Source organism: Lepidochelys olivacea (genome assembly GCF_965140295.1).
Source record: "Lepidochelys olivacea isolate rLepOli2 genome assembly, chromosome: 11".
Lineage (NCBI taxonomy): Eukaryota > Metazoa > Chordata > Testudines > Cheloniidae > Lepidochelys > Lepidochelys olivacea.
The window spans coordinates 59,013,655-59,038,585 of record NC_140421.1 but is presented as its reverse complement, the minus strand read 5'-3'; the positions used below and the strand labels follow the sequence as shown (position 1 = coordinate 59,038,585).

General features: G+C 41.7%; 1 protein-coding gene and 1 long non-coding RNA gene across 4 annotated transcripts in view; one reads left to right on the top strand and one right to left on the bottom strand.

Annotated features, from left to right (window-relative positions):
• The window catches only part of SPATS2L (spermatogenesis associated serine rich 2 like), a 145,821-nt gene extending 133,616 nt beyond the window's left edge, over positions 1-12,205 (bottom strand). Inside the window, exon 1 of the mRNA XM_084644128.1 lies at positions 12,060-12,205. The gene's annotated coding sequence lies outside the window, so the exon portion shown is untranslated. The remainder of the gene's footprint in view (positions 1-12,059) is intronic.
• On the top strand, positions 11,484-22,225 carry LOC311528744. Of its 3 annotated transcripts, none has more exons than XR_014713683.1 (4): positions 11,484-11,756; positions 14,153-14,258; positions 14,418-14,460; positions 21,712-22,225. It is a non-coding gene; the product is annotated as an uncharacterized lncRNA (long non-coding RNA). The 3 variants fall into 3 exon arrangements; XR_014713684.1 differs by lacking the exon at positions 11,484-11,756 and adding an exon at positions 12,278-12,364; XR_014713685.1 differs by lacking the exon at positions 11,484-11,756 and adding an exon at positions 12,349-12,565.
• The last annotated feature ends 2,706 nt before the right edge of the window (positions 22,226-24,931 follow it).

Here is a 24,931-nt window from a genome sequence, read left to right as displayed (position 1 = left end):
GTTTTTCTTTCACAGGTTTGGAAAAAACGATTTTTCGGATATTTGAAATTTTTCAGTAAATGCTTCATTTTTTCTGTCTTCCAAATCCCCCTTTTCTGCCACTGACAGGGCAGGGGGAGGAAGAGAAAGTAAGGGGAGGGGGAATGATCAACCAAAAAGGAACCCCTCTACAAATAAGACTAAATTACTACATTTTTCAGTTTTGTCAAAAGGGAAAAATAAAAAAACTATTTTGGGGGATGAAAAGTACAGATTTTTTTTAAAGGTATGTTTTTTCAATGTGTGTGAAGAAGCACTACAGGAAAGCAAGCAAGCAAACAAACATGACCTTTGTTAGAATTTCCAGTAACAGAGAAGGAATGGGAAGGTCCTAAGGAACAGGGGTATCTCATGTCACAACAGAACTGTCTAAACCACTTGAAAGAAACTTAGGAGAGCACTAATATGGAGCAAAGAGAATTGTGGTCTACAGTCACTATCAGTGGAGGAAAATAGCAGCAAAAGATTCACAAAAGGGAAGCTGCAGCTAAGCCTTTCACCAGCTAAGATAGCCTGTGGGTTAACAAACAGTTAAGCATAGGGTTCAGATAAATTTAAGGAAAGCCTTAAAATTTTAATTATGTCTGGACATTTGAAGCGGAGCCAAGACAGAAAATGGCATTCTGCCAAAGCAGAAAGTCCAATGGATTTCTAAAAATGCCATTAGCTGATATCCACAGACCCCAAAGTCTCTCATAAATCTGGTATTTGTGAGAAACCAAGACTCTGGAAAAGGTGCATCTTCTCCTTATGCTGCCACTTTGATCTAAATGTTGCTACTATGGTATCATACTCATGGAAGGTTGAAAGATAACGCACATTTTTCTTAATAAGAATTCAAAAGCCTGAATACCAAGATAAAGCCTAAGACCTAAAGGGGGAAAAAGTAGACTTGGTTGTCTAAACAGTGCTGGTCAGATCCATTACAATGGAGAGCTGCTCAGCCAAGTAATCTTTCGTGATTTACACAAGAGAATGAAACCTATGAACTGGGAAATCAGTTCCTATACAACAGAGTGGAATTTCCACAAATTTAATGATGTGAAAAAGTTACTGTAAAGTACACTAGACTTACCAGAAATACATGCAAGTTTTCAGTCATGAAGCACCTATCTTGGCCTTAATATTTTATTCTATGTATTTTGCATACAAAATGGAATGGCACATTGAAGAGGCTATTTACAAGAATTGCTGAAAGGAGTGTTCTGGGTATGAGTGATTCTATTCTGAAAGCCCGTTATTTGGGTGAATAAATCTTTGAGAGTTCAATATACTGAAATTCTTTATGTTGCCCACTGAGGAATGCTCACATCTGTCAGTAATCACACTAATATTATAGTCTTGCTTCTAACATGCAACAGTTAGGATTTGTCAGCATTTCTCTTGATGAGTTCTATTTTCAAGGAGTTGCTATAGATCATTCACATCAGGCTGAAGCTTGGCATACAAGTTATTAGCCTGGATGCTTTTTTTAAAATTGTATAGATTGATTTAGCCATTTTGAGGTTAAAGGGGATATGATTTTTTTCCATTTGATTTGCTAAATTCTAGGTGAAGGCAGATAATCCTTAATATAGACAAAGCCTTGTTTGGATTCTGGGGGAATATAGTTGGAAAGAGCCAAAATTATGGTCCAGATTCTGCTCTCATTTATGTCAATGCAGAATCAAGTCCTAAGAACACATATTTGATATGTACTGTCACTATACTGTAGACAACAGAAGAAACCTACACACAAAAGCTCTGTTAAAATAGCACTGAAATTCTGACAGACACAGAAAGCACAGCAAGTCAGCACTGAGAAACGCACAACTTTCTCAGCCACGCAGTATCCCTGCCTTACAGCATATATGGCATACACAGCTCTTTGACCTCCTGTGTACCGCATGTGCTGTAACTGGGAAGTATAAAAAAGCTTGTTTAGGGTTCCTGTAGCTGATATGATTCCAAACGTCCTCACTTCTTTGGGTTCATGGCCATCTCTTACACACGGTAATGCCCAGTATTTTTTTTTATTATTACAGCAGCAAATATCCATTTCTCCATCTCCACTAAAATCCCCAACGTTGTATTTTAATATTTTGGGAGCATGTCACATACACACACCCCGGTTGACTCCTCCATGTCCCACTCTTCCTATCACTTACCTGTTAATGCAATTTATGAGAGCTCCCCCTTCCAATGCTCACAGAACATTCGGGCAAATCATTGCTGGTGCCAATCCTAGTGTCTGAAGAGGGCTGGACACGACTCTCTTTATAGTCCATCCAGAAGGGATGCAGCTCAGCAAGGCTCTCTCACCTGTGCTTGCCCAGTGTATTCTCTCCACAGCGTTCCTGATTTACAGTGCAAGAGACCAGGACTGCACCCTAACCCTGGTCTCTTTGCATGATAGTGAATAATAATAATGATAATAGCTAACATTAGGTCAGAAAGTGCTTTATGGAGGAAGGTCAGTATCATTTCCACCATTTTACAGATAGAGAAACTGAGGCAGAGGACGGTGACATGACTAGCTCAAAGTAATCCACAGGCCAGTGGCAGAGCTGGGACTAGAAGATAGATCTCCTGTGTCCCAGTCCAGTGCGCTATCTACTAGGCCACACTTACCATCAAGCCACAAAATGATTTTTTATCTGTTAAGCCATTTCTGAAGACTTCAGCAGCCAAAATGGGCCCTGATGCTGCAGTGAGCTCTACACAGGCACTGAGGTCTGTCTGGATGCAGTTCATTCCAGGACTGAGGCCTATACCATGGCATTAGATGTTCCTTTTTTGCCATACTCTACAGTAACCTTCGCTTTATTTTGATAGAATTTACAGTGAATGAGTATTTAACATGAACCAAGCTGCCCCCTTCTAGTATTATTTTGAAAATGAAAGTTCTAGAATGTTCAGGCTAAAAACGTGCTATTGAGTCTGATTAACTGTTGAGTTTTCATTGATTTCTTTCTTTTTTAATAAGAAGCAATAGCAGAAAAACTAACCTTGGAAAACATACAGTACCATGGGTTGCCAAAGTAGGCAATAGCAGTGTGAATTCAGAATGCTGAAACTGCCTTAATTCAGCATTTCCTTGCTTTTGCAGCTTTATTTTCCATATATATATATATCTATAGCATTGATATAGCATTATAGCATCTTCCATCTCAAAGCACTTTACAGATTATTGGCCCAATGGCAAAACTGCCACCTCTGTCAAAAAGAGCAGCATTGAACACTACATAAACATAGGCAGCATACAATATACAGTATGCTTTATGCTGCATAGCTGTGTCTGTGGGATGGTATTCTTAGCTAAGGGCAATGAGACAAATCCCTTTTTATGAACCGTGCCATGAGATCTCTAATATATACAGGACACTGAGAGGACCTCAGTTTGACAGGTCTCTTCCAAAGTACCTCATGCAGTGAAAAGAAAAGGAGTACTTGTGGCACCTTAGAGACTAACAAATTTATTTGAGCATAAGCTTTCGTGAGCTACAGCTCACTTCGTCGGATGCATGTGGTTTCACCTACTTTGGACATAACAGGGGCTGAGTCTATCCTGACATGAATCAAACCTGCAGGAAGTGTACAGTACTGCAAACCCGATACAAAGTACTACAAGCCATTTGGAAGTTTCAAGAAGTCAATCAAATCTCACATGAGAATTTACAGTAGTTAAAACCAAAAGCCATGCTTTATCACAAACATTAAAAAAGTCACAGAGTCAGCTAATGATCTTGCACCAATTTCAGACCAAGGTAACTCCACTGATGTCAATGGACTCACTTCTGTTTTATATCAGTGTGAGAGGAGAATCAGGCCCAAAGAAATTACAGTTCATCACCATAATTATTATAATAACTTATTAGTTGCATTATTGTAGCACCTATCCTCTCCAATCATGAACCAGGACCCCATTTTCTACTCCCTTTTAGGCAAATAGAGCAATGTTATATGCCAGCACCCTTGTGCTGCAACAGACACTGTCAGGTCAACACATGACCACTATACCATATTGTATTTGGACAATTACCCTTTTTATGATTTAGCAGTCACTACCATATGCAGAGAAGTCAGTGCTCCTATTGAGATTTACTCTTCTTCCAAACAAAACCATTTTTTGTCTTGCTTTTATAAAACCTTCTGATACACCTACAGTTTTGTTAAGAATGACACTATTAAATGAGCGTGTCCATCAAGGATCAATTATGTGTATAAAGATGGATGTTACGAAGACCTTTCATAGGTTTAGTAACACACAATCAGGAGATGACAATTTGTGCAGTGATGGGGAAAAAGAAGATACTGGGCTAAATTCTGTGCTTGCTTCCATAACTCTGGACCCCGCTGGCCCCAGCAGGTGTAAGCCAATGAAGAGTTGGGCTCTAAATCAGCAACAAGTGACCTGCTAAAGATTCATTGGTTCAAATCGGATTCTTAACCAACAGTCCAGACCTGTGGAACATCCCTAGCACTCATTTCCACCATCCGCATGCAATTTTACATCCCGTTTCAGCATTGCCTCAAACAGGCAACAGGCCCTCCCCCAATTCCCAACACCTTCTCTGTAGTCCCAGAGATAACTACACCTTAAATATAACACAGGGCAGCATTACAACATAGCAGAGTTATTCCCCATAAATATTGTAAAGAAGAGTCCAAATAGTGATACAATGTTGGTACTTGTAGGTTTTCCCAATAGTGAGTATAAACCACAGACTTTCAGTCAAGAGAGCATCACATTCATGGTGTGTAACAGCATTTAGCATTTTGAACTCTGCTGACATTTTCACACGCTATTGGAATCTACATATTAAACTAGGCTGACTTAAACGCAGCATGAAAATTTAAGACACATATTAAATATAGCTATGGCCTAATGTGTTTAGGAAAGTTATGCAGATTTTTTTTATGTATAAACTTTTTAAGAGAAGAAGATATTCAGTTAACAAAAATTACATATCAATAATGTAAATGCTTTGGGTTTAGATTCATTATGTGAGAAGTGATATAAGAGTGCTTAACAACTTTGTGGCATGGCTGGAGAAGCAGAAAGAATTTACAATATGTATAACACTTCTCTTGCTGATGCGGTGGTCTAAAGTATGAGCACAATTATAATTTGCCTATATAGTTAAATAATTATACAATCATAGATATTAGAGCTACAAATGACCTGTGAGGTCATCCACTTAATCCCACAGAGGCCACTGCAGAATTGTGTCCTATTTACTGCTGAGCAGCAAACCTAGCAGGCCTAATAGCTGGCAGCGGATTAATGGTGAGGATGATTCCTACTTATAATTAGGTTTTTCAGGTCTGAGCCTAAAGTTTATATATTTCCTTTTGAGTGGCAGGTGAGGAGGTCAAAATATTCTACTGAGAGAATATTCCACCATGGTATTTCTAACAACTATTAGGAACTTAGAGTAGACACAGATATAATGATTCATAAATGCAATTCAGAGGTACCCTCCTTGCAGAACGTTGCTTCACAGTTCTTTTACTGGGGCCAAATAAATAATTAGCATTTTCATCCTCCAGAGTCTATAGAAATTAATTAATCCTCATGACACCACTGTGAGGTATTCCCATTTTAAAGAGATTGACACTGGATGAGACACATAATCACTTAGCCTCAAGTACTCAAAGTAAGTCAACACTGAGCCAGCATTAGAATTTAGGACTTTCTGACTGCCAATCTTACATTCGTATAACTAGACTATACCACTCCCTTGAGGTACCATCCATATTAGATACCACAAGAGGTACCATAGATTGTATAAATAACTTGGAAACAACTACCTACATGGTATACTCTGAGGAGCTAAGAAGTCATTCCAGTGTATCACTGTGTATATATAACACACTCCATAAGAATACTCTGTTTTAGTTTAATGCAAACCTGTCATTTAAGGACAAAACATCTACCATATTTTTCCTAGCTTTTGTTGGTTATTATGACACTTATGATATTCAGGTTTCATTGAATTCTCAGTAAATTTGACCAAGGTGTGTGAATGCGTGGGCGCGCAAACACACACAAACATACACTGAGTTAAGCTACCATAAGGTATAAACCTATATTTAATCATGTTAAGTGTACAACCTGATGTTTTCAGCAGCAACTGTAGTGGGAGTATTTTATACTGGCTAGACCATGGGACTGAATCAGGACACCTTGATTCATTCTCTTGGTTCTTGATAAATAATAACTTGCTCTGTGACATTTGCACATCACTTAACTTCTTTGCTCATCAGTTTATCCATATATAAAACTCTGTCTCAGTGGTGAGATGAGTCTCAGTGTTTGTAAAATGCTTCAAGGCCCTTGGAGTAATACAAGTATTACCATGCAACTAAAACTAAAATCTCTTCAAAAGCTGACTTGAAAAGAAGCATTCTGAGACCAATATGACTGAATTCCAGCCACTGCACCGGATTCTGAGCAAGACAAGTCTCATCTTTAAAAGGTTGAACAGGTGGCTTCTGTGGGCATGGATCACCACAATTCAGCATTCTAAGGAAGCTTGCCTCAGTTCAGTGTAACCCATTGGTGAGTGAGCTGAGTATATGCTAAGTATAAAACAGATAATATTGTCTGATCCTGTTCCACGTGTTCTAGAATAGTGAGATTCATCAGCCACTTTCTCTGAGCATTATCCTGCAATATGCCAGTAACATCAGGTCTAACCCAAATGTAAAAAGCTTTCTTAGAGCCAGATCTTCAGCCAGTGTTAATTGACTTCAATGAAGCTATGCTAGTTTACACTGGCTGAGAATCCAGCCCTTTCTGTTCCACTGCAGAGAGATGGCATTTCAGAGCATATAGAACTGCTTTACCATTTGAACTGTTATCCTTTCAATACTTGAAAGATGAGAATCATCAGTAATTTAAACACTGGACACAGTAGGCAGACATCGGCCTTTTTTTCAGTCAGAAATTAGACAGAGTGAGTACTGGAAGACCTACCAAAAAGACCAATCAATACTCATTCCTTGAATGACCACTTGAAAATCAGTGACCATACAACACTAGACTGAAAAGGACTATTTCCTGAAGCTGTCATAAAAGAATAAGGGGACATGGAGTCTACAATATTCGACATACATTTGTAAATCATAGTTTTTGAAGAAAATCTTTAGTTTTATTTAAGAGAAGACTTGTAAAAGAAAGGACATTGTCAACATTATACCACAACCCAGCTCCTTACATGCAGACCATGTATTTTTAGATTAGTCTTTTTGTACTTGAAAAAGGATTGATTGACATTTTCTATTATTGTTGTTCTTCTACAGAAGAGATTAAAACAAATGATGAGAGTCTTGATTTTATTCCAAAATGCTAATTAGGGACTGCAGCACTATTTGCCTTGTCTAAGAAAAAAATCATTAGAGGATTTTTCCCAGTTCAAAACCCAAGAAAAGCACAGTTACATATGAATGATAACTTAAACATTGTAACTGGTGCCTAGTAATCACTTTAGTAATTCTGTGCAATTGCTTTCATCCACATAATATAAGGTGTCTCCTTCATCAGAAAGTCAAATTTCATATTGAATAATCAGTGTGTGATCCTGAACAAATCTTAAAGTCTCTGTTTTCAAAGTCTCTCTCAAAAAGGGCCAATTTATGCTGGCTGATTTTTTCTGTTGATAAACAGGAAAATGTCTTATTTTTTTAATTTATTTTCCCAATTATACTTTTGGTTCTCAGACTACAAAATAAACTGGGAGTTGTACAGAATAGTTCATCAGAGATTCTGAACAAGCTTTGCATTGCAGAACTTCCAGAAAAAAAAGCCAGTGCAGACTCTTAAGCACTTACAGATTTATCCTAATCCATATCTAGGAATTACTGGGAATCACTGCACTTTCCTTCTCAAAGTAAAGTTACTGCTGTCTGACTTGCCCTCCTCACCCCTCTGTTTCTTTCACATGCTGTTAACCAAAACAGTCCAAAAACATCAATTTATACTCTATTGCTTCTACAGCATACTAGATCCTGCATTCCTTGTTCTCCCAAAAGTCCTCCTGGAGGTTTTGGTGTATAATCAAGAGGCCAGATCCTCAGCCAGCGCAAATCAACATAGCTCCATTGACTGCTATGTCAATTCATTCCAGTCAAGGCTCTGGCTCTTAGAGTATTACACAAGATACATATCAGGGCCAAATTCTTTGACAAAAAATTGCTACAAAATGTTGCTTTCAAACATGTACTAGAGATGGAAGTCCTTCACCAGCCGAGCCAAACATCTGGTCTGTGTGCTAGGTCTGGCCTCCCTGTGTCCCATCTGACATATTCAAATTGTGCAGAATCTCAACTTTCATTTAAAAAAGTGAGTTTCTAGACTTCATGGCTGTGAAGAAAAGCTTCCAAATGCAAAGTAAAGATAAACCAATGCCACGTTGTCCTCTGAGACTCAGCCAGCCCCAAACAATGTCTCAGAAAGGTGAAAACTCCTCTGTCCCCTTTTAATGTCATTTAAGTGTTACCTAAAATGATCACATTTTAATGTCAACATTAACTACTGGACATCTGATCATTTTAGCTGATGGAATGGGAAACTGCACGTGGAAGCCCATCTGGGTGGTAACTGAGAATTTCTGTGCAGGGAAGGAAATGCAAAAGGAAGAACAGAGAGACACAAGGACAAATAAGAGATTCAGAGAAAACAGGATGGGGAAGGAAGAAAATCAAAGGGAAGAAATACCCATGGCTCAAAGGGAGGGAGCATATTTTCCCACTGATACTGACAATAAAGCCCTTAATAAATAATAGTAACCACATGTTACTACATAAACGCCAGATTTTTTCCTTCATCTTTGTGCAAACCTCCCATTGACAGTGGGCATTCTCCTCTGGATGGAAGGGGTTGTACAGGGTCCTAAATTTATCCTCTGGCCAACAGGCCATAACTAGAAGTGGAATTCAGCCCTTTTCTCCAAATGAGTTTGATACCTCTGTCCCAGATAACACATGATTATTTAGGGGATTAGGCTGGGTTGTTCTGCAAAAGATGTTGGCTATTTTTAAATTCTCCATGCATATTATTTGTGTATGTATTTTGTATTACAGTAGTACCCAAGAGGCCACAACCAAGATCAGGATCCCTTTGTGTTAGGAACTGTACAACTAAATAGTGAGAGACAGTCCCCAGAATGAAAACAGTGGCAATGAATGTGTATAAACCTGAACACAACATAATCTTGCAAATTAATACTAACTAGGGACATAAATTAACTGGCCTTTGTATTTCCAGCACTGAAAAGAAAAGAACTTGTTGAAACAATGTAACACACATTTCCTGCCACAAGGAATCTTGTTGTACTTTCTTTTAAAGACAGGCCCAAACCACAAATACCAGTTCTGGATGTGATGTTTCCTAAAGTTCAGAGTGAGTGTTTGGATCTAGTATTTTGCTTCAACCCCTTTTAGAGATAGGGACCAGGTTAGAAGTTTGGATCCAGACTGAAACTTCTCTCAAAATTCAGTGTTTGAATATGTGGAGGTTTGGTTGGGGTCATCTCTCGGCTCATTGAGTAAAACAATAACCCTTAGGCATGTGCTTCTTCTAAGGGCCCCATGGATTTCAGAGGGCATTTCATAGGGATAAGGACTCAAGACCTGCCTCCACAAATAAGGTTAACCATAATAGACTGTGAATTGTAATCCTTTCCCTCACCCTTTATATGTCTCATAGAACTTAAGGACAGAAGGGGCCATCATGACCATCTAGTTTGACCTCCTGCACACTGCAGGCCACAGAACCTCACCCACCCACTACTATAATTGACCCATAACCTCTGGCTGAGTTACTGACGTCCTCTAATTATGATTTAAAGACTTCAAGTTACAGAGAATCCACCATTTACACTAGTTTAAACCTGCAAGTGACCCATATCCCATTCTGCAGAGGAAGGTGAAAAACCCCAGGGTCCCTGCTAATCCGACCTGGGGGAAAACTCCCTCCTGACCGTCAAACATGGCAACCAGTTAAACCCCGAGCATGTGGGCAAGACCCATCAGCCAGACACCTGGGAAAGAATTTCCTGTAGTAACGAAGAGCCTTCCCCATTTAGTGTTCCACCACTGGTTGTTGGAGATATTTGTTGCTAGCAGTCGCAGATCAGCTACATGCCATTGTCACTTGACCTCTTAGAGAGTAAACTCCTCAGGGCAGAGACCCTGTCTTCATATGTATCTGTACAGTGTTTAGCACAATAGGGCCCTCATTCTGATTAGTATCTTTGGGTCTCTTATTAAAACAGATACTGGCATTTCTCAGGGACTTGAGCCTACAATACGCCAGGAGGCACTGAGCACCTTACAGGATGCAGCCTTTTCCAGGTATTGTAAAAATCATTCACACATGAATGATTGTTGTCCCTATTAATGTGACTAGTCCCACATTCCCTTTAATCGGACAACTCATCTGAGAAGTCAGAGGGGCATAGGCACAGATATCTGCCCACACAGAGCTCACTGCAAAAGTGAGACCTTTGTTAGGGGTATTAACTACCATTCCATGTGTTCATGTTCCATGCCTGGTGCACACTTTAATCTGATAAGATTGATAGTTGGTATGGTGCGTTCTTGTCTATTTTTGTTTAGGAGACTTCCCTTGATAATCACCTTTGCTGAATATTTCATGGATACTTCAGTTATTCTGAGATAAGAGCCCCTCAGAAAAAAGGAAAATAGCACTTTATAACATAACTGGTAATTTGGGGGAGGAACTTCCCAAGAAAGATTGTTAGGTTTTTTGAAGTTGAATAACACTTCTACACATTTTCAAAATCAAAATATTTATCACCCAAACAAACCCAGGGAAGTATGACCTAAAATGAGGGTGCTGTGTTTTCTGTGAGATCTTAGACCACTAAAAGAAAAGAAATCCAGTAGCACAAGCAATCAACAGCTGGGGGGCAGAGGGGGGGAGAAAAAAAGTCTTTCACTGTTAATGCGCAGCTCCTCCACAAAGGAAGTATGATAAAGAATACAAGACTATTGCCAGCTGTAATTGTATATCAGAGGATCTCAAAATAAACCCAATTATTTCAATTTTTCATGCACTATAAGAAAAACACTGAATGTAAACCACCTTGTTGCTTCGTTCTCGGTACAGGTGAAATCATTCCTCAAATCTCTGAATTTATGTGGAAACCGCAACTTCAGAACATTAGCGCTCACCCCTGCCTGGTAATCACAGTGTAATCTTTCACAGTTCACCCACACTGTAATGCAACATTTCATGAAAAATTTAGGGCTCGCTCAGCATATTTTGCTGCCCTGGTAGATGTCGACACACAGCTGCAGGTTGGAAATGATCTGGCTTTATCTTTTTTTTTTTTTTTTTGGTCTGCTGCTGCTCATTTGTGACCAGGGCTGTTACTGGACAGAGCTGTACAGGGCCAGGCAACTTCAGGGCTCTAACCAGCGGGGGTGCAGGCAGGGGGGACGAGCGATGCGGGCTGTGACAATCGCATTCCCCCTGCTCGTGTTTGCAGCGCTCCGGACCAGGCGGACGCTGGCTTTGGCGGGGGAATATCGGCCACCGCCAGCACAACGGGCTCAGCCGCGGCTGCCTAGCTAGCAGGAGGGGCCCGATCCTGCCTTCCTGGGGCACCCGCTGAGGGCAGCTCGGGGCGGGCCAGGAGGATCAGATCGGGCCCCACCGCTGTCGATGTTGCACACCTGGCGGCTATCAGAGACACCTCTCGAAAGGGGTGAAAGAAGCGGCAATTCGGCTCCTGGGCTCGTGGCATTAGGACAACGCGGGGCGGAGGGGGGGTTGTCCGCTTTGAACCAGGACCGATCCTCCCGCAGGAAACTCCAGGGACTGCAAGAGGACAAGTCCATCACCCCCCCCCCCCCGCCCGCCCCGGCAGCCTGCAATCTGGAAATGGCACATGCAATGGCCCGAAAGCCCCCAGCCCCCAAGAGAGGCGCCTCCACCCCGCGCTGCTAGGCGCGGCAGAGCGCGGGGAGAGGGGGGCGGCGGCGGCGTGGCGCCCCACCGGGTCCCTTACCGCTCAGCCAACGGTCTGCTCCCCGCGGGGCCCGGGCAGCGCAAGGCGGCTTCCCGCTGGTGCCCAGCTCCGCTCTCCCCCAGCGAGCGGCACATCCGCGCCTGGCCCTGCCCCCGCCTGGATTCCTACACTCGCCGCGCGCGCCCTTCCCCTCCTCCCTCCGGGCCGGGAGCGGCGGCGGCGGCGGCGGCAAACCCCTCCCCGCCGGCCCGCTGCTGCCCCCTGCTTCCCGCGCCCACTGAGGGGACCGGGGGTGTCTCCCCGCAGGCGGGCTGGTGGCGCTCCCTGGCCAGGGGCTGGCCGAGGTGGGAGCTGAGCCGGGTCGCCCGAGAGCCAGTGTGAAAAATCCGGTTGGGATTAATAGTTGGGTACAAGACAAAGCCCCTAACGGGGGATGGTCCCCAGGAGAGCTGGAGGTCCGGTCCGGTCCGGTCCGGTCCGCTCCCCCCCGGGCTGAGAGGGGTGCCTGTGACAGAGCCGTCAGCGGGGCCCCGCCCGCAGAGTCGGTGCGTGACTGAGGCAGCCCGGATTTGGAGAGGCGTACAAAGGAAGCCTCCCCGGAGCAGGACCCCGCCACCGTCTCTTCTCTGAGGCACCTTCCCTTGGCCACTGAAGCCTGCTTCGCGGGAAGGCTGGCTCGGGGATTTTAAAATGTCCATGATTTTTAAGCCCTGGGGATTTTTTGGCTGGGCGGTTGTGGGAGAGCTGCCTGGGTGGCTAAAGGGAAGCAAGAGAGGGCAGGGGAGTCAGTAGTTAAGCCTGCTAATTGCGCAAAGGATCAGACCAGGCGACTCTCACGGGACAGCCCTTTCAGTTCCCAACAGGGAATGAGGCTCTCTCCCAAGGCCCCTCGTAAATTAAAGACATTTAAAAATAATAGGGAAACAAGTTAGGTTTGCCAGGGATGGCTCCCATATGGCAACTCCAGGTTCAGCACACTTGTATTAGCATAGCACAGGCCATGATTTTGTGAGTTGCCATAATCATGGGGGGGAAATAAGGATTATTTTGGATATGAAACAAGCCCATGCGGTTAGATTGCTTAATTTTCCAGTATTTTCATGATTTATGTATGCCCTTGTAACCATGGACACATAAATTCCTGAAAGTGTAAGGATAACACTGTAACCCTACTCATAAAGGGGGTCAGCAAACTACGGCCTGCAGGCCGGAGCTGTTTTAAGGCGGCCCGCGAGCTCCTGCTGGGGCACTGGGTCAGGGGCCGCACCTGCACTCCAGCCAGGGCACCAGGTTGGGGGCTGCACCACGCGGCTCAACCCGGCTCTGGCGCTCCAGCCGGGGCACCAGGTCGGGGGTCACACCATGTAGCTCCCAGCAGCTGCGGCATGGCCCCACTCCAAGGGTCGGGGGCCGCTCCATTCATAGGAGCCGGAGAAGGGACATGCCACTGCTTCCGGGAGCTGCTTGAGGTAAGCGCTGCTCAGACCCTGCGCCCCTGAACCTCTCCCCATGCCCCAACCCCCTGTCCCATCCCTAATCCCCCTCCCCCACTCTAAACCCCTCGATCACAGCACAGAGCACTCTCCTGCACCCCAAATCTCTCATCCCCATCCCCACCCCAGAGTCCACACACCTCTTACCCCCTCCTGCATCCCAACCCCAATTTTGTGAGCATTCATGGCCCGCCACACAATTTCTATTCTCCAATGTGGCCCTCAGGCCAAAAAGTTTGTCCACCCCTGGGCTAGATTGTGGTATTTTGAGGTTGAAGAGTGCCTTACTCTCAATTTTTTTAGTGAATCCCCCTGAAGAATAAGGTACTATACTTATAGTGAATAACGGTGTCACAATCTGACCCAAAGTTCTTTAAGGTTAAGGCTCTTTTTATACTATGAACTGCAAAAACTGTTTTCATGTCTCAAGTGTGATGTAGCTACTTAATTGCCAAAAACATTTTGTTTTGAGACATATTTGGCCAAATGAAACCCTTCCATTGCGTGGCACAGGGGGGAGAAAAGCACAGTAAAGAGGTGAAGTGAGTCTGGGAATTCTACATGCTGTAGTACTTTCCCTCCAAGCCAAAGAATCTCCTGTACTTGGTTTGTCGTTACTTATTTTCATTTGCATTGCAGCAGTGCCTACGAGCTCCAGCAGTATTGGGTCCCATCCTGTTAAGGGCTGTACAAACAGACAGATAGACACAGTCTGCCAGCATCCATGGATTCTGCTCCCAGATAGGTAGGTAGGAATGTGCAGAGGAGCTACAGCATCTCAGACACTATAGCTCAGGATGAATGAGGATGTTATCATCTGAACTGTCTAGGAATATGGGGCTCCAGCACTGTGCACAGGGCAAATGTTCCACTGAGATCATGTTGTATCTGTTGTTCTCCTCAGGGTCCACGCCACACCCTGTGTCCCTTTTGAGCTGCTACTAAAGGTAATCAACAATTTTTAAAATGTTTTTCTGATGAAGAATAATATTTTTTTCTAAAACAAACATTTTTGTGAAAAAAATCCTTTTTAAAACATAAACCTCCTGATTTTTTTGACAACAAATGAAAACCAAAATGTTTTCAGAGTTTTGTTTTGTCTTCTGCCCACACCATTTTGCAGTAAAGGGATGAAGGGGAAAAGGAAGGGAGAGGCAAGAGGAAAGCTAATTCGGGAAACTGAAACATTTTCATTTTGGGTTTCAACAAATGAAAAAAAAAATCACCAGGTTTTCTTGGGAAAAAAATCAGAACATTTTAAAAATATTGTGAACATTTTTGAGCAAATAAAAATTAAAAAATATTTCCCCAAACACGTTTACCACTTTTCAACCAGCTCTCGCTGCTACCAGTTGCAACCCTTCTCCTCCCTCTTAAGCATATACATAATTTTCTTCTATTAGTATTTCTTTATATTAGTATTTCTCCTTCCAATCACAGTAAGAAATTATTTGGCCTATCATTATTTGATACAGTTTACATCATGGACATTTAAAAAAAAATTTTCAAAATATGGAATAAAGATTGAAAAATACTCTGGCCTATTCAACAGTGTTGCAATGAGAAAAATGGGATAAATTACACAAGTCACAGTTACTACATGAATCTTCTTGCGAATATTCTTGGCAAACTCTCAGAAAGAAATGTAAACATTTACAGCAAGTTTTCCAGGGATAAATATTTTAAAATACTTTCTAAAAAATTGAGTTAGGAATTCTTAGTCCAAATTTTTGTAAAGACAGGGTTAAAGATATAATGAGTAAATATCTATTAAATTAAAACATCAGAATGTTATAGATATAAGTTAACCAACAGTTGATTTACCCACTCAGAGCCAGAAAACCTCCCACACCTTCATAAACAGTTTGGTTTATAGTACCTATTGTAGTGTCCATTCCTCAATGAATCAAAACCCCTAATCAGTCTCATCTGCCTTGTACAATATCTACTGATTGGAAGAGTCCACATATTTGAAAAATTATGGCATGAAATTAGGTACTTGGTTATTTTATGTTGCATAATGGGCAGGAATAATGGGTTAGAATTACTTTGCTTTTAGAACCTTAACTATGAATTTTCTGATCTTCATTCACATTGGTTTCTTTCATTAGTGTTCTACTAATGCCGTTTTAGTTTAACTGACATTTATTTACATCCTGAAGTATACCTTTATGGCGATTTTTGTCTGGGAATTCTGGAAATAATTTTGAAATACAAAAGAATAGTTCATTATGCTTATAAAACAAGGATTATGCTCACCTGCTGGCAGAGGAGAATACATGTAAATCTTGAGTTTGGTACTGGCTTTGTGGGACCCAGTGGGTAACATGTGAGATGAAAGGCTCCAAAGGCTTTACAAATTATATTTGGATTTCGGAGAGTGAAGAGAAAGAGAATGTGGGAAAGTGAAACGGGAACCTGCTGTTTAGTTCATGCATAAACTATCCGTTCAGTCAAAGGTCACTCTTTTTTCCCATTAATTTAAAGGATCGCATATGAAGTGCAATTTAAAAAATAAAAATACAGTCAGTCCTGTTTTAGGTTTGTTGTAGCCATGCAGGAGTGAAGTAAAGGCTGAGATGGAACTTAATTCTAAACCTCTATTTAGATTTGCCTCCAACTTTCTAACAGAAAAAGATATTTGAAGATTTTATTAATGCATAATCTTAATTGTAAAGTCATTTTTTGTGAAAGTTGCAGACAAATCCATTTGGCCACTTTTGATGCACTTTCCAAGAAAAAAAGTTTTACGCCTTCTTTGGCAATTTGAGAGTTCAAAGAATGAGGTGTTTGCACTTCTGGAAAATTTTGCTAACTTTTTTATGGCTTTTTATAGCTCAGAACTGTTTAGTCTAGATACTCCACATTTTATTTTCATCTATTGGTCTTGGTGAGGACTGGAGTCTTTGGACAGTTTTAGTGGTGAGCTGTTTAGTTATTAAATACAACTGATACAAACATTAAAGACTCTGAAGAGTTAAAAAGGTACAAATGGAATGGATGCTTTGGGAAGCCTGTAGGTGTACATAAAAGTTGATGTGAAAAAATTGCCATGTACAGCAACTGACAGAATAGGAAAGTAGAAAGAACAATAAATATTCTGTATGGAACACCAGCAATGGCTGTTTCAAACCAAACCATTCTTCAGGAAACCAGGAACCATTCATTCAAGGACTGTTCCAAATGTCTGCCAATTGAGATCTTTGGTTTTTACTTTTATTTTTAAAAAAATTACCAACTCATCACTAAACTATGTATCACAGACTACACAAATTTGTTAACTGTCTTTTGTGTTTTTTAGAAGCACCCTATTAACCTTTTTATTTTGTAGTAAATTTTAGAAATCAATATTGACTGGTTCTTTGCCCAGGCTGCATATAGAGACTTCCGTAAAAGGAAGACAGTTACTTTGGGTCCAGTTCTCATCTTCTGTACATGCGGAAGTATAAACTTTATGGAGACCCATGTAGGGATAGTTCTGTTTCCTCCACAGAAATCTGTCATTTATAAAGCTATGTGATAAGCAGCAATACTTACAAACTCTCTGTTGAAAGATAGAATCAGGAGTCTATGAGTGGAAAAGATAGTCCAGTGGTTAGGGTACTAGCCTAGGACTCTGGAGGCCTGCGTTAAGTCCTTGCTTCACTGCAGACTTCCTGAGTGACTTTGGACAAGTTAGTCTCTGCGTGCCTTGGTGCCCTTCTGTAAAATGGGGATAATAGCATTGCCTTATCTCACAGGGTGTTATACGTATTGTGAGATGCTCAGATACTACAGTAATGGAGAACTACAGTTGCTTTAGAGTCTGTCTACTTAAGGTACCAATATTTCCCTCAAGTCATGTAGATTCTGAGCTACAGTGGAGCACATAGGCAGCCCAGGTAAAGCAGGAAAAGCACCTCCCTCTGGGCTGCCTCTTCTGTGTTGTGTCTTTTGAGAGACAGCCTCTGAATCCATTAGTAGCTAGAAGTGCAGGAAAAATGCAAATGTAATGATCTGTAAAATGTTCCATACAGATAAAAGATCATTCAGGACCATATTCTCCTGGCTCTTGCACAGCTATACAAAGTGAGGATGGAAAGGATACAGGGAGTGTCTCTTGTGTAGGGAGCAGCCAAAAGCCAGCTGCTTGCTCTCTTTCAGAAAGAAGGTGTGGGAAGTGTTAACACTGCCAGCAATGCTACCTGGCCGAAAACAGGTCTGGGAGTGGCTGAGATTATGATTGTGTCTAGCAGTACCAGGCACCTGGTGCTACGGTAATTTAAAGCTACTCTTCCACAATGGAGATAAAACCTCCACCATCCTTCATTAGCAGGGATTTAATCTGTGAGCTTTAGCACCAAAAGAGCAGAGCTCTACCATGTGAGCTGAAGGAGTATTTCCATTAGCTGGTTGCAGTAGTAGGTTCTTATCTACAATTTGGACTAGACACTACATAGGGACACAATCTACTTAGCCACTACTTGCAGGCATGCTTTCCCCAGCACCTCAGAAGCATTTTTCCTCTTTCTGCACCACAAGCAAAACACATCCGATCACTGCGAAGGTACATCTCTGTGCTCTAAGGGGGGCTCAGCCCTTAATGACTTTTGTGGTACAAGATTGGGGCAATAACCACAACAGAACCCTCCATCTTCATAATAAACCACTCTTTTCTGGTGTTAGTAAGTAAGGCTCTGTGAGACTCAGTTGTTTGGCCACAGAGGGACTTGCACACACTTCTCCCCATTTTGTTTTGCTTGGATTTGTGCACCACTTGCATCTTACTCTGAGTGCTGTGGTCAAATGAAGATCTGAACAAAATTCATCCAAAGACTTCTTGGTCTCTAACATCATTTCACCTTTAAACTATGCAACTCCAACAAAACTATTTCTGACCAACATCATCCCACAACCCAAGTACGCTTTGGTACTTGGAAGCTTTTGAGTGAACCTGACCTGAGTTTCAGGGTTGGTTATGAAAGTTTTCTGCACCTCTTTTAAAATCTCTAATTTATTCATCACTACATTCTTGAGTATTTTTTCAAGTCTTGTTCTTCTTTCTGCTCTAAAGTGAATTTAGTGTTGGTGCCCAAATAGCTCCATTGGAAGATGGACTGAAACCAAAAAATCAGATCAAGGGAAGTTCAAATACAGATTTAGATCCAAACTTTGTGGTTTGGGCTGATCTCTTATGGAAACTATATAAAAAGTTCCTTATGTATCCATTGAGCAGATACCAGAAAGGAAGCAAAAATACTTCCACACACTGTTTTGTCCATGTGCCTTATACCTGTTCTGGGAAGAATGCTTTAGCAACAAAGTGGTGCTTCAGTCTTTCCCATGTCATTTTTTCTGAAACTGCTAACAAAGCTGGCATTTACAAAAGTGGTTTCTGTGTTTACATTGGCTGGCAATCAGTTGAGAGATGGCAATTTACTTTACAGTGACCTGCAATGGAGTCAAACTAGGGATCTTGAAGTGAAAGACACCATATCAATTACTAGTCACCTGAGCCATCCAGTCTCTCTTGAATATTGATTCTGATCACTGAGTGGTCTATTTTCATCTTGAATTTGTGCATATGTGAGTTTAACTTTCATTAACTTTAGTGGGAGTTAAACTTATGTAGCAAGGGGACATCTGAATCAGAGACTGCACTCGAGAGCTATGTTCGCATCCAGACCCTAACCTGATCTTTACAGGGAAAAGATCATGAGTGTAAAATAACCCTGGCCAAATGAGTATGAGGAGCAAATGAGAATAGCAAAGCTATGTATGGTTTTGGAGTTTGCTTTGAAAATCTAGAAATTAACATGAAACTTGTCTGAAAAGCAATATAAATATTTCAAGACAGAGGTGACACATTTGCTGGCAATCTGGGTCCTGGAATTAGGAATCTGGCAGCTGAGGTTATGCTGTTGATATAGTGGATGTGTTATGCTTTTGATAGAGTGCTTGAAAAGAGGTTGGTTGACAGGCAGAAAAAGCTGTTATCAAGTGGAAAACAGTGGATACAATGACCAGCGTTTCATTGTCATTACAAGATGGTCAAGGAGTAAAGAAATGACAAAGATTAGATAATACGAATAACTAGAAAAAACAGGAAAGGACCAAAAGCAAGGACAAAAGAAATGCTGCTAAACTAAAGTTTGGTCAATAAATGACTATTACAGCAAATAAGGAAGTGATGTGGTTCAGATTAGTCAGGGCCCAGTCCTGCTAGGTACTGAACGAAACTTCATTTTGTTTGTATCTATTTAGAGATACCCATGGTCCCCTACACTATAGTAGCTGAGCGCCTCATAAACATACATACATTTATTCTCAGAACACCCTTGTGAGGTAGAGAAACATTACTATACTGTATTAGCAACTTGCTCCAGGTCACATGGGAAGTCTGGCACAGCCAGGGGATGGATTGTGGATCTCATGAGACCCATCCTCACAGCAACTAGTAAGGGAGTGATGTTGAGAGTTAAGCCTTACCTACACCCACATTTGCACTGGTTTAAATAAATTGGTTTAAACCTCCACCTCTTCCTCCTGGGGAGGAATAAATGTGGAACACACGAATGCCATTTTCTGAGGATAATTGCACTTTAAGGGTCTAATTTTGCCCTTTATAGCACAACATGCAAATAGAGGATCAAGTAAAACTTAGGGCAAGCAGTTGCTGGAGAAAAGTTATACAAAATCCAGCAAGCGTCCTATGTTGCCACTGCCAACAGACAAGTGCAGGGATATGTAGGCTGCTGCTGCCCACAAAGATGGTGTCTAATGAGCAGCGGGCATGGCAAAGTGAAAAGAAGTTGTGGTCATTATGGTAAAGTGTAGCGCAGCATGTGATGTACAGCTGTGTATATATCTAGTATATTAGTAAGTATGAACCCCACAGCATGAACAGGAGAAGGCTGCTAAGGCATCAGAATTACATTGTCTGGCTCATCCTGTCACTTGAGATTCAGTACGATGTGTTTGGAGAGTAAAGAGCCAAGAGAGGTAAATTTAAAGAAGAATTATGTGATTTGAGTGAGAGTTGGTGGCATCAGGATCAGTTACAGAGGGCACCCTTTGCAGACCAACATGTTTGGGGGCTCACATCCTATGAAATTATCCCCCTAATACCCACACTTACAGAAGCTGTACGTGTGAAACAGTGGCCATAACATGCTTATGCAGACACAACTATGTAGAGGTAGAGGAGCATTCGGACCATGTAGGTTTGGAGGGAATGAGTAGCTGAGGGTAGGGGGTGCTCAGGTAGACAGGCTGATTGGGGGACACTGTGAGGAATCAGGAAGGCTGGGGTCTAGGGACTGAGAGGAGAGGGGACACAGGAGGAGAAGAAAGCAGCATGTAGCAGGGAAGTTATGGGACTAGAAGAAGCCCCCAACAGGGATAGCAGGAAGCCACTGAGTGAGAAAGCTAGCTGATGGATCAGGAGCAGACGCAAGGCAAGGGCAGGTCATGGAGGAAGGTGTGTAAGACAGGAGAATTTGCTGGAAGATAGGAAGTGGGAAATCCTTGTCTTCTCTCGTCTCACTAGCTTGGAGGGTAGGTTCTCAGCTCTAGGTAGTTTCAGACCCTTGACCAGGCTGTGAGGACTTTGGCTCCATGAGGCAGCAACAGAGAACTCAGCGTGATATGCTCACATTCGCTCCTGGTATGGTAGGAGGAACTGACCGAGCATTGGCCGAAATTTGCCTCCCTGTGGAGTCTTCCTGGCATATTTTCTGGGACTTCCTCTGTAGGACACCAGCTCACTTCATCATAGATGTGTTGCTCAGTCACCATAAGCTTGAAAACCTCTGTGGCATATGTGACTGGCTTGCTACAGCTAGCTTGGAATAGCATGTCCTTTTGTCATTCAGGAACCGCCAGGATTGTTATGTCCTCCAAAATGTGGAATGTCTGAAAGGACTGAGAAACCTTCAGTAGTAAACCATGGCACCCTTCGGGCTACAAAGGTCTACAATTTTTAAACATATAGCGTATGTAAATTTCACCTACCATTGTGTGTGCACTCTTTTCACTCTGCTTAACTCAGCTATGTCGACGGAGCTCCTGGGAACTGAAGTGTTCCTCTGAGAATATAATGAAGCTGAATTATGCAAAATATCATACCATCAGATTCCACGGGCACTTTTCTCTGAGGATGCACTGAACCTCTTTTAAAGTACTGAGGCAACAATGTACTATTTGATGTCTGCTTTCAGGTCCTTCCCCCTCTGCAGCCCAGACACACACCAGCAGGACCTGGGATTCCGAACTGTCATGGAGCAATCAAAGAGGAAGTGCTTCCATGATGAACTTATGGTGGACATCTAGGACAAGGCCAACAAACAATACCAAAGGGAAAAGGGTTCATGGCAAATGGAAAGGCACAGACAGGCTACAGAGCACCGGGAGTGAATTGCAGGAAAACCCTGGCATCATGAACTTGTCCAGTGCAGCCCACTTTGGCGTCCATAAATCAGGCTGTGTGGTTCACAAGGGCCTGTATAATAATGGAGTAGTACCTTTTGTGGTTCATGTACTCATGTGCTCCTTGAGCGGGGCAAACTGTGTACACGTGATTGCCATCAGTGGTCCCAGTGAAGTTTGGAAACCCCATTCTCTCAAAACCAGCTATTTTGAACACCAAAAAATACAGCATAGATTTCAAGATGACACTTCTCGGTAACAATAAACAATACACTCTGAAAAGCAGCCAACTGTAGTGAAAAAAGCCTTGTCCAGTTCAACATTAATGATTAAATCTAGAAATAAAAAAAACAAAAAGAACTTCTTTAGCATGCAACCTAATAAAATAAATTATCAAATTTTATTATCAATTTGCAGTAGACAAAACATGATTCACTTAATGTTTGTAACATGCTGGGGAGGAGAACTGCTAAGTTTTTTATTATTAAACATGGTAAACTCACTAACATACATTGTGGCACCATTGAACTTACAGATAGTTTTAGGTTAGGGATCATTTACTGGTCATGACAGTAAACAAATATTGCTCAAGTCATTTAGGAAATGTTGTTCCCTGTGACTAACATCCACCAGCAAATTACACAGGCCTGCTATTTATTACCACTTGGGTGATATTATGTTCTGCACAGTTTAGCCTGTCTCCACACTAATCCTTAAGGTGCGTTTGTTTTTTAAACATCTATTTTGAGTTTAATTCAAGTTGGCTGTAGTGCTACACAGCTGACAGCATGGCAGCGGGAGGCGACTGATCGTTACCAAACTTGTGCCTGTAACGTAGTGTACTGTACGACTGCGACTCACATATGCCAGCTTGAACTGACTAAAAAAATGTATTGTCACGTCAGTTTCTTTATTGTCAAAATGTGGAATGGAGGGGCCATAATGAACCTTCTTTCTGACTTTTGTGTGTCAACAAAATCTTCAAACAAAGGAAGGAAAATCTGTTGTGGACAAGTAAATGCTATGTATAGTTGCTAAATATTGGTGGAAAGTGGTCTTCCCTCTTCTGCCCCTGCACCCATCTACAGTTTATTTTCACTATCATGCAATAGTGCAAATAAACTTTTATTTTTTTAAACAGAATAATCTCTAAAGGTGAGGCCTGGGGAAGCTTGGCTCTGGATCCAAACTTGGCAGCTCAAACCACATCTACTCTTTTTGTTTGTTTTTAAGAATTTGCTTCTAATGGAGCTCTTGAAATGAGGGTCAAAGTTCAGAGAGCTAGGCTGGAGGACTTTATTAGTATTCTCAAGACCCTGTCTTGAAGTTTAAATGTTAAATGGGAAGTGTGACATTTCCAGAACTCTTTGTGGGTGCAGTTGTACTTGAATCTGAATCAGAATTCCTCTGTGTTCATCTTGCCTATAAGAATTACAAGGCCACAGTATGCATGCTGTACGCTTTGTATACACCCTTCATTTGTAAACTGAGTGAAGTACACATTCTGCAGCCATGCTGGTGTGTACTTGCGTTTCTGCAAGCAACAGTCTGAATTATCAGATTTTCAGTCCTGGAATACTGAATTGTAATGAAATGGCCGGCAACCAGTTGTGAATTTTAAGCAAACTGTGTAAAATAATCAGCTGCATCTTAAGGAAAGAAGCCCAAAATCAGATATTTTTAAGTTCTGTTAAGATTTCTTATCTAGCCCTGTTAGGGAGTACACTCTAGATTCAAAATAAAAATCAAATTCTAGGTTGGTAATTCAAGGTCAAGTAAAACTTAATGCTAGGGTTTATTCCAAGAATACCACCAATTAGCTACAATCACCTTATCAAAATGTTGTGATTAATGGAATAGAAGCTGCACTCTGCTGACAATTTCCGAGGGTGTGGGTTTAGTAAGATATCATTTGTCACACTCAGCAATGCTATTCCAGAATTATGCCAAGATCAAAACCCTGATTGGAATCTATCAAACCAATAACTGCAGTTAGCCAAGTGACTGAGCAGTTGTGACAACAAAGCTTGCTGTGGGTACTGTGCTATGAAATGAATATGTGAAGCTGCTGCCAGTGTGTGACAAGCCCTGGGACAAGAGAGTAGCAGCATGGTAAGTGCAAACAACAATAGCACAGGAATAATATAAAAAGTTTAGGAGGTGAAATTAACAGGCCATTGATAGATATTTATTTCTGAATAAGAGACATTCAAGTAACATTTAGGTCTACTGCTTGTGATTTAAACTCTCAAAACATATGCAGGGTAGTTTAGATATCTGCTCATCTAATCTCATTATAGAAGCTCAGTCCAGCTCCCATTGAATTCAAAGGAGCCTTGTCCTCACTGAGATACTCACAATTCTCCCATTGTTGGTCTAGCATAGACCTAACAGAAGCACTGCGTTCTTTAGTATTACTATTTGCTTGCTGGTAATGCTGAAGGGCTGCAGCCAGGAATCAGTGTGTTAGACACTGTACAAACACATGTTAAATAGAAACTCCCTGCCCACAAAAGTTGACATGGTGGTAGGTGAAAACACTTATCCCGAGTCTACACTAGTGTTTCTATCATTGCTTGCCCCCATGGAGTTACACTGGTGTTAAACAGTTAATGCTGGTGGACAACAGCATCGATTCTCAGTGGGGAAGCAGCCTGGTGTTTTTGTGTCAGTGGAAGTAGGTTCTAACCTACTGTCACCTAAAAAGAACTGTATCCTTCCTAGCTTCAAGCCTTGTTCTCCTTATTCAGGCAAGTTGTCCCACTGAAGTCTTCAGTGTTATTGAAATCTTGTAATGTTGTTCATCTCGTTGTCTCCTTCGTCTTTCCTACATGCTTTTAACCTTTTATCTTCATTCTGTGGGATTTTTTGGCTCTTCTGTATCTTTATTATCATCTAAATATAGTAACACTTCAGACTGTTTCTCTCACTACTGTAACTTTGGCTGTCATTAATTGATTCTGCATGCAGTTATACCTAGCTTGCATTCTAATCAACTTTGGCAGATTATGC